Here is a 14,116-nt window from a genome sequence, read left to right as displayed (position 1 = left end):
TTTAAAACCTGTAGTGTATATTTAAGGTTTTAAAAGGCTTCTGAAGTTTGTAATTTCCGCTTTGAAATGTCAGACTTGATTTTCCCATACGAAAAATGAATCAACCCCTACAAAAATGTCCATTAATTATAATCCACGTCCTGTTTCTGCAGGATTATTTTCCTGCTGTAGTAAACTGGCTCAAATTAAGATCCTACATCTGTATTCCATATGCTCTGTAAATCCATAGACAGTGAACAGTGGGTGTGAGACTTGCATTTTTGGCAGTTGACTAGGAATCTGGCTAACAGGAATCTGGCTTAAGAAAGGCAGCAGCATCTGTTTAGTTGTCTGTTTGGTTTGGCTTAAGAAAGGCAGCAGCATCTGTTTAGTTGTGTGTTTGGTTTGGCTTAAGAAAGGCAGCAGCATCTGTTTAGTTGTGTGTTTGGTTTGGCTTAAGAAAGGCAGCAGCATCTGTTTAGTTGTCTGTTTGGTTTGGCTTAAGAAAGGCAGCAGCATCTGTTTAGTTGTGTGTTTGGTTTGGCTTAAGAAAGGCAGCAGCATCTGTTTAGTTGTCTGTTTGGTTTGGCTTAAGAAAGGCAGCAGCATCTGTTTAGTTGTCTGTTTGGTTTGGCTTAAGAAAGGCAGCAGCATCTATTTAGTTGTGTGTTTGGTTTGGCTTAAGAAAGGCAGCAGCATCTGTTTAGTTGTGTGTTTGGTTTGGCTTAAGAAAGGCAGCAGCATCTGTTTAGTTGTCTGTTTGGTTTGGCTTAAGAAAGGCAGCAGCATCTGTTTAGTTGTCTGTTTGGTTTGGCTTAAGAAAGGCAGCAGCATCTGTTTAGTTGTGTGTTTGGTTTGGCTTAAGAAAGGCAGCAGCATCTGTTTAGTTGTCTGTTTGGTTTGGCTTAAGAAAGGCAGCAGCATCTGTTTAGTTGTCTGTTTGGTTTGGCTAAAGAAAGGCAGCAGCATCTGTTTAGTTGTCTGTTTGGTTTGGCTTAAGAAAGGCAGCAGCATCTGTTTAGTTGTCTGTTTGGTTTGGCTTAAGAAAGGCAGCAGCATCTGTTTAGTTGTCTGTTTGGTTTGGCTTAAGAAAGGCAGCAGCATCTGTTTAGTTGTCTGTTTGGTTTGGCTTAAGAAAGGCAGCAGCATCTGTTTAGTTGTCTGTTTGGTTTGGCTTAAGAAAGGCAGCAGCATCTGTTTAGTTGTCTGTTTGGTTTTTTAATGTAGGATCCCAAATATACCTTGTTCCTATTTAACTTGTGTTCCATTTGTGTGTTGTTGTTGCAGACGGATTCGAAACACTTAGAACCTTGTGATTTCTGTGTGTGTTGCCTCATTAGCTGAGATGTTTTTACAAAATACAACCACACATGTCGATACAGTACAATGTCATTAAAATGTTTGAGGATGATACAAAAAAGTCTTAAAACGTATTTCCATTGTGGTCCTCTTGAAAATACATGATAACTAAATATACACAAGTTTATAACATGAAAACAAAATATCTCAAATACATCTCATCAATAGGGAGGAAACCGTAAAAATAATAGAATATCTTACCTAGTAACGTTCATTAATAAAATGATACAAGTTCTTAAGGTTTATCTTAAAAGGATAAAGATGCCATTGTCATTGTCTTCAGCCAAAGGAGAACAACTGCCACCTCTCTTAGAAGCCACGGAAGTTCAAGGCCGACCTCGGTACTGCAGGCATTGTTAGCAGAAAATCGGTTCCCCCATTATAGTGAATGGAAAAAGGTCAATCTTCGTGGTCAATGTTCGTGTAAATAAAAAACACATTTCTAATACACTAGATGTATGTCCTTGAACTGATTATTTTAAAATCGCACATAGAAGAAGTTATAAGTATAATTTAGTTGCTAATGGCAGCCTGCAGTACCCCGGTCAGCCTTTAACTTGAGCTACCCAATGCTGAGCTAGCATATATTGTCAGTTCTTGGAGTAGCACAAACTGCGCATGTTATGTCTCCATGAGACGCCATCTTAACCGGCTTCATTTGGCTTCAATGTGCCGTTGAGTCTTCACATAGGAATGAATGGTGTCACATGATCAATGGCTTTGTCCGTTCATATATACAGTCATTGTCTTCAGCATCATCATCATCCTGGTCATTATCACCACCACCTCTCACTCACCACTATGAACTTCAGTATCATTGTTTACATCATCTATACCCTTATATGGTGATCCTGGCTTATTGATGATCTTATAAGATAAGTAAAGACTGACAGTAACTGACACATTATCTCCCATACAGTATAACAGCCTTTTCCCAGATGTTAACACCAGGCAGTTTGTTCATAATTAGCCTGGTCTGCATGAGGCAGTTCAGTGAAAGAGAAGGGACAAGACATATAAACATTATCAGGCGTATGTTTGACTGAACACTCTCAGTAATTACAGCTATTTGTGATGACATCACCATGTCAAACAAATAGTGTGACCGCTGGAAATGTGCTGTGCAACCAATCGGAAGCCTGTCACACACCTTGAGCTAACACTCTGTACACACACACACTTTCTTTCTGTTCTTTTTCTGACACAAAGCAGCCAGTCTCCAGCCGGTCGTTTTGTTTGAAGCCATCAAGTGGTTTTGCAAATTATGTTGTTTTGTGCTGAAGTGCTGAAGCAGATTAATTAAAGAGTGTGTGACTGCATTAGTGTTACTGAAAACAAGCATCTCGACAACACAGCCTGCCTGCCGTCTGTAAACAGCCCCAGTTTTAGACACAGGCACACACACACACACACAAGTGTAGATAACAAGTCAGGGAGCCAAGTCTCCCCATTTCAACATTATGTCGAAGACGGGCTCTTGGGCAGCATCCAAGGGTTTTTGCTTATTTGTCTTTTGTAAAAAAGGACAACTATCCGAGTGGTGCCAAAGCACCCCAGGGCCTTAGATATGTGAAGGGCTGCTCTTCTCTCAGCTGGTACACAGATGTGTGTGCCGAGGGAGTCCGCTGTCTGAACCGAGCACAGATTAGTGATCTGTGGGGCATGCCCCATGGGGGGGGCGAAGGGTTGGCGGGGGGTTTGGGGGGCTTTCAACTTACTCTTGAAAGTTATAATAGTAAAATGCAGAAGGTGCAATTTCGAAATTGTGTAGTGCATCATCAGTTCCTCTTGTCATTGCATACCTTAGAGAGCTATTTAAAACTCAGCAAAAAATAATTCAGCTAGGTTCTTTAGCCTATAGATTTTGTTGTAACGTTTGAGTCACTCAAATATCACATGAATACACATTAGACATGGCAAAATTTATTGAATTTCAAGAAAATTTGCTTTAAAACGGCAACATTTTCTTTCCACCAACAAGAGGTATGTGAACAGTTTGTGTCATGAACAGTGCTTGTGCCATAGAAATAGATGTGGCACGTGCACGCAGGGAGGGAGGGGGTACCAACAGTGGTGTGAAGAAACACATCTCGGAACGCACAACTCATCGGTCCTTGTCACGGATGGGCTATTGCAGCAGACGACCACACCAGGTTCAACTCCTATCAGCTAAAAACAAGAAGAAGCAGCTCCAGTGGGCACGCCATCACCAACACTGGACAACTGAGGAGTGGAAAAACATTGCCTGGTCCGACGAAGCAAAAAAAATGTATGAAATTGTATGAAATGTATGCATTCACTACTGTAAGTCGCTCTGGATAAGAGCGTCTGCTAAATGACTAAAATGTAAAATGTAAATGTAAATGTTGTGTCATGCTGATGGCAGAGTCAGTGTTTTGCGTAAGCAGCATGAGTCCATGTCCCCATCCTGCCTGGTGTCAACAGTACAGGCTGGTGGTGGTGGTGTAATGGTGTGGGGAATGTTTTCCTGGCACAAGTTAGGTCCCTTGATGCCAATTTAACAACGTTTGACCACCACACGTTGTAGAGTCCATGCCCCAAAGAATTCAGGCTGTTCTGGAGACAAAGGCTGGTCCGACCCGGTACTAGATGGGTGTACCTAATAAACTGAGTATATCTTGGTAAAGCAGGTCATGTATGTCATGGTATGGAATCATATCTTCAATTTGTTTTCTATATATTGCAACTGTAGACATAATAATCTCCTGACCAACATTCTATAGTAAACGTATGGTTATCTTTATTATAGATCTGCAGTTTTAAAAAGAGCACACCCACCGTGACCCTTTTCTGGCATCTGACCCAAGTTTCCACATTCTCTATTGTAAATCAACAAGTCATTTAAAGAGCAAGAGAAGCAGTTATCCCAAACATAGAACCACAAAAGCATCAGACAGTGATTTGAGGGGAATCCCAACACCTTTAGCTGCTAGTAATTAGTCACAGATAGAACATAAAATGTGATTGTGGATGAGAAAATAACACATAGATTGCAGTCTGTGGTTTTGAATCGCAAATTCCTCAGGGAGACAGAAGTCTGTCAGGGAAGGAAACACTTGATTTAAGGCATTGTTTCAGTAAATTACCTCTCTGAGAAAGACAGCACAGTTGTTTTTAATGGCTCACACAGCGAAAATGGTGGTGCTTATGTATTTAGGTAGAGACAAACGCTCACAGTTGTATTTTTAGTTCTGATACAGCTACACGTGTTGCTATTATCGAGGTCTCTACTCTGGGCTTTCTTGCTCTTTGGGGTCAAGACCGGATTACTATAAAAGCACTTTGTGACAGCTGCTGATTTAATAAGGGCATAATTCATTTTGATTGATATACATTTTTAGCTGATCACTGATGAGTTCTTGCCAATCAGTTGTTCAGTAATAATTCTTATTGCTTCACGTTAGTACAGAAACCTTGTGAAATAGCTGACTCTCAATTTCCATTCAGTGAAACAATGATTCAGTGAACAGGTTTCTTCAGCACAACACCCATGAGAATGTTTGATTTATCCTGTTTAGTCAAAGGCCTCACTGACAGATGTGAAATAAGACCCTGCTTATGATTTCCAATCAAATCCTTTTGTCTAATTAATATTTTTTCTATGCTAAATGGGATCACCGAAGGACAATTGGTATGTCTGAACAATATCTGACAAATAGCTGTATCAATTCCAATTTTAATCCATTTATTTTCATTCAATTGCTTCTCTGCATAACTGGCCCAAAATCTCTTTCGTAATCATGGAGGGTGACATTTTATCACTCAACTCTTATCCAAAACGACTCTGCATCAGTTTTTCTTCCCTGTTTGTAAATCATGGTGCTTTGTTTGTCTGTTTGTACGTTATGGTGGTCGTGCTCATCATTCAGTGGCACCAAACAGACTACAGGATTTCTGTTCCTGCTCGCCTGGTGGTGGCTCCAGGGCCTGTGCTGATGATTCTGCAGACAGCTGTATGTGTGTGTGGTGTAGAGGGTGTGTGTGGTTTAGAGGGTGTGTGTGACAGCTAACCAGCCCTGTTGTGGGGACAGGCTACGTAATGTCAACAAACAGCAACAACAACAGAAGTGGTGTTGCCTGCCTGCCTGCCTGCTGGTCTCTGAGCCTCAGCTATGTTGTAATTAGAATGGGATGAGAACACAAGACCAGGGGTGATGGGCTCTAACCAGAACCAAACTGTTTCTCTGTACTGAGGCACTCTGAGGATTACATACAGTATATCAGAATGGGAATGTGGTCTCTGTGCATTCCCCCACTGACTGCCCTGTCATTGTATGCATCCCAAATGGCACCCTATTCCCTTTGGGCCCTCGTAAAAAGTAGTTCACTATATAGGGAATAGGGTACCATTTGGGACACAACCTCTGTCTCTGCCTGCCACATGTCACTGCTTTCTGCCTGGTCACTGGTCCACTGGTCTCAGCCTGGTCACTGATCCACTGGTCTCAGCCTGGTCACTGGTCCACTGGTCTCAGCCTGGTCACTGGTCCACTGGTCTCAGCCTGCATGCTCCTCCTCCTCTCTGCCTGGTCACTGGTCCACTAGTTTCAGCCTGCCTGCTCCTCCTCCTCTCAACCTGGTCACTGGTCCACTGGTCTCAGCCTGCCTGCTCCTCCTCCTCTCAACCTGGTCACTGGTCCACTGGTCTCAGCCTGCCTGCTCCTCCTCTCAGCCTGGTCACTAATACTTTACAACGGAACGATTTGACTAGTGCAGTGTTAGCTACCTAGCTACTTAGTTGTCTTTGTCATAGCTTGATAATTGTGTAGTTTAGTAATTACCGAGGTTAGCTAGCCAGCCATTGAGGTTAGCTAGCCAGCTATTTCCGACCCCGCGACGCCATTTTTCCTAACCCAGCCAACTATTACCGACGAGCAGCATTGTAGAAACTAAATACATTACAAGGAACGTCTTGATTAGTGTTATGTTAGCTAGCTAGCTACAAAGTTGCTTTGTATCATGACAAGGTGTAGTACTGAAACTATCGAGGTTACCTAACCAGCTACACGTTCAAAGTCAACAACGCAGCCACTGCTAGCTAGCCTACTCCACCAGCCAGCAGTACTGTATCATTTTAGTCAATAAGATTTTTGCAACGTAAGCTTAACTTTCTGAACATTCGAGACGTGTAGTCCACTTGTCATTCCAATCTCCTTTGCATTAGCGTAGCCTCTTCTGTAGCTTGTCTACTATGTGTCTGTCTATCCCTGTTCTCTCCCCTCTGCACAGGCCATACAAACGCTCCACACCGCGTGGCCGCTGCCACTCTAACCTGGTGGTCCCAGCGCGCACGACCCACGTGGAGTTCCAGGTCTCCGGCAGCCTCTGGAACTGCCGGTCTGCGGCCAACAAGGCTGAGTTCATCTCAGCCTATGCTACCCTCCAGTCCCTAGACTTCCTGGCGCTGACGGAAACATGGATTACCACAGATAACACTGCTACTCCTACTGCTCTCTCCTCGTCTGACTACGTGTTCTCGCATACCCCTAGAGCATCGAGCCAGCGGGGTGGTGGCACTGGAATCCTCATCTCTCCCAAGTGGACATTCTCTCTTTCTCTCCTGACCCATCTGTCTATCTCCTCATTTGAATTCCATGCTGTCACAGTTACCAGCACTTTCAAGCTTAACATCCTTATCATTTATCGCCCTCCAGGTTCCCTTGGAGAGTTCATCAATGAGCTTGACGCCTTGATAAGTTCCTTTCCTGAGGATGGCTCACCTCTCACAGTTCTGGGTGACTTTAACCTCCCCACGTCTACCTTCGACTCATTCCTCTCTGCCTCCTTCTTTCCACTCCTCTCCTCTTTCGACCTCACCCTCTCACCTTCCCCCCTACTCACAAGGCAGGCAATACGCTTGACCTCATCTTTACTAGATGCTGTTCTTCCACTAATCTCATTGCAACTCCCCTCCAAGTCTCCGACCACTACCTTGTATCCTTTTCCCTCTCGCTCTCATCCAACACTTCTCACTCTGCCCCTACTCGGATGGTATTGCGCCGTCCCAACCTTCGCTCTCTCTCTCCGCTACTCTCTCCTCTTCCATCCTATCATCTCTTCCCTCTGCTCAAACCTTCTCCAACCTATCTCCTGATTCTGCCTCCTCAACCCTCCTCTCCTCCCTCTCTGCATCCTTTGATTTCCTCTGTCCCCTATCCTCCAGGCCGGCTCGGTCCTCCCCTCCTGCTCCGTGGCTCGACGACTCACTGCGAGCTCACAGAACAGGGCTCCGGGCAGCCGAGCGGACCTGGCATCCTTTCACTCCCTCCTCTCTACATTTTCCTCTTCTGTCTCTGCTGCTAAAGCCACTTTCTACCACTCTAAACTCCAAGCATCTGCCTCTAACCCTAGGAAGCTCTTTGCTACCTTCTCCTCCCTCCTGAATCCTCCTCCCCCCCTCCCTCTCTGCGGATGACTTCGTCAACCATTTTGAAAAGAAGGTTGACGACATCCAATCCTCGTTTGCTAAGTCAAACGACACTGCTGGTCCTGCTCACACTGCCCTACCCTGTGCTTTGACCTCTTTCTCCCCTCTCTCTCCAGATGAAATCTCGCGTCTTGTGACGGCCGGCCGCCCAACAACCTGCCCACTTGACCCTATCCCCTCCTCTCTTCTCCAGACCATTTCCGGAGACATTCTCCCCTACCTCACCTCGCTCATCAACTCATCCTTGACCGCTGGCTACGTCCCTTCCATCTTCAAGAGAGCGAGAGTTGCACCCCTTCTGAAAAAACCTACACTCGATCCCTCCGATGTCAACAACTACAGACCAGTATCCCTTCTTTCCTTTCTCTCCAAAACTCTTGAACGTGCCGTCCTTGGCCAGCTCTCTTGCTATCTCTCTCAGAATGACCTTCTTGATCCTAATCAGTCAGGTTTCAAGACTGGGCATTCAACTGAGACTGCTCTTCTCTGTGTCACGGAGGCTCTCCGCACTGCTAAAGCTAACTCTCTCTCCTCTGCTCTCATCCTTCTAGACCTATCTGCTGCCTTTGATACCGTGATCCATCAGATCCTCCTCTCCACCCTCTCCGAGCTGGGCATCTCCGGCGCGGCCCACGCTTGGATTGCGTCCTACCTGACAGGTCGCTCCTACCAGGTGGCGTGGCGAGAATCTGTCTCCGCACCACGTGCTCTCACCACTGGTGTCCCCCAGGGCTCTGTTCTAGGCCCACTCCTATTCCCGCTATACACCAAGTCACTTGGCTCTGTCATATCCTCACATGCTCTCTCATATCATTGCTATGCAGATGACACACAATTAATCTTCTCCTTTCCCCCTTCTGACAACCAGGTGGCGAATCGCATCTCTGCATGTCTGGCAGACATATCAGTGTGGATGACGGATCACCACCTCAAGCTGAACCTCGGCAAGACGGAGCTGCTCTTCCTCCCGGGGAAGGACTGCCCGTTCCATGATCTCGCCATCACGGTAGACAACTCCCTTGTGTCCTCCTCCCAGAGTGCTAAGAGCCTCGGCGTGACCCTGGACAACACCCTGTCGTTCTCCACTAACATCAAGGCGGTGACCCGATCCTGTAGGTTCATGCTCTACAACATTCGCAGAGTACGACCCTGCCTCACACAGGAAGCGGCGCAGGTCCTAATCCAGGCACTTGTCATCTCCCGTCTGGATTACTGCAACTCGATGTTGGCTGGGCTCCCTGCCTGTGCCATTAAACCCCTACAACTCATCCAGAACGCCGCAGCCCGTCTGGTGTTCAACCTTCCCAAGTTCTCTCACGTCACCCCGCTCCTCCGCTCTCTCCACTGGCTTCCAGTCGAAGCTCGCATCCGCTACAAGACCATGGTGCTTGCCTACGGAGCTGTGAGGGGAACGGCACCTCCGTACCTTCAGGCTCTGATCAGGCCCTACACCCAAACAAGGGCACTCCGTTCATCCACCTCTGGCCTGCGCGCCTCCCTACCTCTGAGGAAGCACAGTTCCCGCTCAGCCCAGTCAAAACTGTTCGCTGCTCTGGCACCCCAATGGTGGAACAAGCTCCCTCACGACGCCAGGACAGCGGAGTCAATCACCACCTTCCGGAGACACCTGAAACCCCACCTCTTTAAGGAATACCTGGGATAGGATAAAGTAATCCTTCTACCCCCCCCTTAAAAGATTTAGATGCACTATTGTAAAGTGGTTGTTCCACTGGATATTATAAGGTGAATGCACCAATTTGTAAGTCGCTCTGGATAAGAGCGTCTGCTAAATGACTTAAATGTAAATGTAAATGTGGTCCACTGGTCTCAGCCTGGTCACTGGTCCACTGGTCTCAACCTGCATGCTCCTTCTCCTCTCAGCCTGGTCACTGGTCCACTGGTCTCAACCTGGTCACTGGTCCACTGGTCTCAGCCTGCCTGCTCCTCCTCCTCTCTGCCTGGTCACTGATCCACTAGTCTCAGCCTGCCTGCTCCTCCTTCTCTCAGCCTGGTCACTGGTCCACTGGTCTCAGCCTGGTCACTGGTCCACTGGTCTCAGCCTGCATGCTCCTCCTCCTCCCTGCCTGGTCACTGGTCCACTGGTCACTGGTCCACTGGTCTCTGCCTGGTCAATGGTCCACTGGTCTCAGCCTGGTCACTGATCCACTGGTCTCAGCCTGGCCACTGATCCACTGGTCTCAGCCTGGTCACTGGTCCACTGGTCTCAGCCTGGTCACTGGTCCACTGGTCTCAGCCTGCATGCTCCTCCTCCTCTCTGCCTGGTCACTGGTCCACTAGTTTCAGCCTGCCTGCTCCTCCTCCTCTCAACCTGGTCACTGGTCCACTGGTCTCAGCCTGCCTGCTCCTCCTCCTCTCTGCCTGGTCACTGGTCCACTGGTCTCAGCCTGCCTGCTCCTCCTCCTCTCTGCTTGGTCACTGGTCCACTGGTCTCAGCCTGCCTGCTCCTCCTCCTCTCAGCCTGGTCACTGGTCCACTGGTCTCAACCTGGTCACTGGTCCACTGGTCTCAGCCTGCCTGCTCCTCCTCCTCTCTGCCTGGTCACTGGTCCACTGGTCTCAACCTGGTCACTGGTCCACTGGTCTCAGCCTGCCTGCTCCTCCTCCTCTCTGCCTGGTCACTGGTCCACTAGTCTCAGCCTGCCTGCTCCTCCTTCTCTCAGCCTGGTCACTGGTCCACTGGTCTCAGCCTGGTCACTGGTCCACTGGTCTCAGCCTGCATGCTCCTCCTCCTCCCTGCCTGGTCACTGGTCCACTGGTCACTGGTCCACTGGTCTCTGCCTGGTCAATGGTCCACTGGTCTCAGCCTGGTCACTGATCCACTGGTCTCAGCCTGGCCACTGATCCACTGGTCTCAGCCTGGTCACTGGTCCACTGGTCTCAGCCTGGTCACTGGTCCACTGGTCTCAGCCTGCATGCTCCTCCTCCTCTCTGCCTGGTCACTGGTCCACTAGTTTCAGCCTGCCTGCTCCTCCTCCTCTCAACCTGGTCACTGGTCCACTGGTCTCAGCCTGCCTGCTCCTCCTCCTCTCTGCCTGGTCACTGGTCCACTGGTCTCAGCCTGGTCACTGGTCCACTGGTCTCAGCCTGCCTGCTCCTCCTCCTCTCTGCTTGGTCACTGGTCCACTGGTCTCAGCCTGCCTGCTCCTCCTCCTCTCAGCCTGGTCACTGGTCCACTGGTCTCAGCCTGCCTGCTCCTCCTCCTCTCAGCCTGGTCACTGGTCCACTGGTCTCAGCCTGCCTGCTCCTCCTCCTCTCAGCCTGGTCACTGGTCCACTGGTCTCAGCCTGCCTGCTCCTCCTCCTCTCTGCCACTGGCCATCTGATCTGCTCGAATCTGGACTCCAGATGTGTCCTGTACTTCTCTTTAGTCACCCTCCTCAACCACTGCTTAGCTGGCCCTGCGTGTGGAAGTGTGTGTTGGTGTATGTGTGTGCATGTTTTTATGTACATGTGTTTGGGAGGAAGAAAGGAAGGGAGTGTGTGTGTGTGTGTGTGTGTGTGTGTGTGTGTGTGTGTGTGTGTGTGTGTGTGTGTGTGTGTGTGTGTGTGTGTGTGTGTGTGTGTGTGTGTGTGTGTGTCCTTTTTCAAACCACATTATCTGCCAGTCTATGCTGCCTCCCACTGGTAGGGTGTGATATTACTAGACATGTTTGTATTGGGTTGTAAAACTAACAACCCAGTGGAACATCTTGGCCAGGGTTTTAGGAATACTTTCTGTGGATGCTCTAACAACGACGGAGACTGCCTTGACACTCAATACAGAGAAACCTAGAAGATATACAAGTACAAGGAATTTGGTTGTGAATATTTTTTCACTCATCAGCTCTGGCCGATGTGTCCCTAGTCACAGGCGATGACAAACCTTTCAATAAGTGAGTGTTCAGTTATGGGCTCCACCACCACCGCCACCATCTCCAGCTATGAGAGCCAGTGTCCCAAATGGCACCCTATTCCCTATATAGTGCATTACTTTTGACCAGGGAATAGGGTGCCATTTGGGATGCAGGCAAACACTACAACGGAGACATCTCTTGTAAACAGCAGACCATAATCATATGTAGCCTAAACTGAGACACGATTAATGGAAGTCCCCCTGCCAGAAAACACAAGAAATGCCTATGTTTTGGAAAGTGATCAAGATGGGTTTGTGTCTATGTGGAGTCTGGATATACATTGCACTAGCTAACTGCCCAATTATGTATAGAAGCACAGACCGGTTTCATCTAATTTGCAGAGTTGCTCAAGTTTCAATGAAACCATGCTCTGTTTAACCCCTGTAAAGCTCTGTACAGGGGATTATAGTGACCTGTTAATTGTCCTCCTATACTCCTTTTTCCTCCCAGGACATCATGGATATGACCTCTGTGTAACATCTTGATGATAGATAGCAAATTTAACAGTTTCATTGGCTGCTATAAAACAAAACAAAGCCCTGCTTTGTTTTTCAGACACCCTGGCCAAATAAGGGAGAATGCTGCCAGATCAGCCAGCATTGTGGGCTGTGCTTGATGTGACTCTGGGCTACGCTCCCCACAGGCAGGGAGGAGAGGGGGCTCCAGTTCAGCTCTGGGAGCCTTACTCCTCTTCTCTTCTCCTCCCCTTGTCTCCCCCATCCAGCTCCCCTCCACCCCTCTCCATGTCCCCCCCGTCCAACAGCCTCCCCAGGGGGTGGGTCAGCTGGGGAAGCATCCCCTCCCCGGCCCTAGAGGGAGGAGGAGGGTTTTCTATGCGGACAGAATGATTTTGTCAGCAGCCTGTTGGTTAGGTTTGTTTGGAGCTTGCGGTCCCCGCTGGAATATGTAACCAAATTCCTTCTCCCGGTCCCACAATCGGAGTGTGCTGCCAGATTCCCTTGCAAAAAGGCACTGAATTAGGGCCAGACCTCCTGCTCATCCCACAAACCCTTTCATGTTCCCAAACCACAGCCTGAGCGAGGCGCCTCGGTTTCAACAGCAGCAGACCAGCATATGTTTGCCTAATTCCTGAGACATGATGACAGTGGTCTCCCAGCCACGAAAAGACGGCTTCAGTTGTTTTTTTACCATTGAATTATTATTTTCTGTTGTTGATGACTTCCAATAGTCACTCGACGCCACATGTTTTCTCATTACATATGTTTTTATATGCCGACCCCACTCTTACCCCACACCCCCACCCTCCCTCAACATACCCACAATGCCTAGCCCCATGACCCGAGACCAGGGGAGTGGAAAAACCAGAGCCCAGTGGGTGAGGCTTTTCATTGGCCAACGGGAGATGGAATTATCGTTGGATATTACCCACAGGCCACTACAGGGTGCTGGACAGGCTCAGTTTGCTGCGAGGTGGACACGGTTAGCCTTCCTGCCACAGGTCCCACTATATTGCCCATAACCACCCCTGAGGGTACAGACAGGGTGTCAGTCAGAGGAAATGTACCCAAAACATCACGCCATGATGCCTACAGTATGCCTACAGACCTCTAGTTCACACTTGACTACCGCTTCCTACAAGACTGTACAGTATCCTGGTAAAGGCTTTTGTCTACTTCCCAAATGGCACCCTATTCCCTTTATAATGCATTACTTTTGACCAGTACTCATAGGGCTCTGGTCAAAAGTAGCGCACCATATAGGGAAGCACCATAGTGAATAGGGTTCCATTTGGGATGCACTTTTGTCTTTGGCTGGTGTGGGCATTCCAATGATAGTGTGAAGACCACAGCAGCCAGACTTAAGTACTCTTCTCTGGTCGACATTGTTCATTGTGTGTTCACAATCTAGTGAGCCTTCTAATATTAACCTCAAGGTCAGTCCGTCGGCAACCTATCTATTAACTAGCTAGGCAGAACGACTCAGTCAGTAAGCTTGGTGGAGTCAGAGTAGAGATACTATTCAGCCAAGAGAAATAAGCAACAGAGTACATAGAAAATAATCTGAATTTAGTGGCACATAATGGTTTGCTTTGAAGGGGAAGGTATTAATATATTTTCTGCTGCTTTATTCCACTTATCAGAAGCCCTGTGCGCTCTCCCCCTTCGGGCTGGTGTTTGGGAGTTAAGACTCTTTGGCTGGCGTGGACTGCCTGTGGCTGTCATTGCATGTGTTTAGTTTCACCACCAGTTCCTATGGCTTATACTGCACCCTTGCTAGTCTCTGAGATGGCGTGTGACACACACTTATCCAAGGCAAATCTGCTCGTCCCGCTCTGCCAACTCAAACAGCCCTCTGTATATTACTGACGTCCAACCCAATATCTTTGGACTTTTAAAGGCGTGTTTTTTCTTGATTTTTCATGTACAAATCTGACCATAGTTTCAAATACTCAATCAT

This window comes from Salmo salar, chromosome ssa11 (genome assembly GCF_905237065.1).
Source record: "Salmo salar chromosome ssa11, Ssal_v3.1, whole genome shotgun sequence".
Taxonomy (NCBI): Eukaryota; Metazoa; Chordata; class Actinopteri; order Salmoniformes; family Salmonidae; genus Salmo; species Salmo salar.
Note: the sequence above shows the minus strand (reverse complement) of the source record.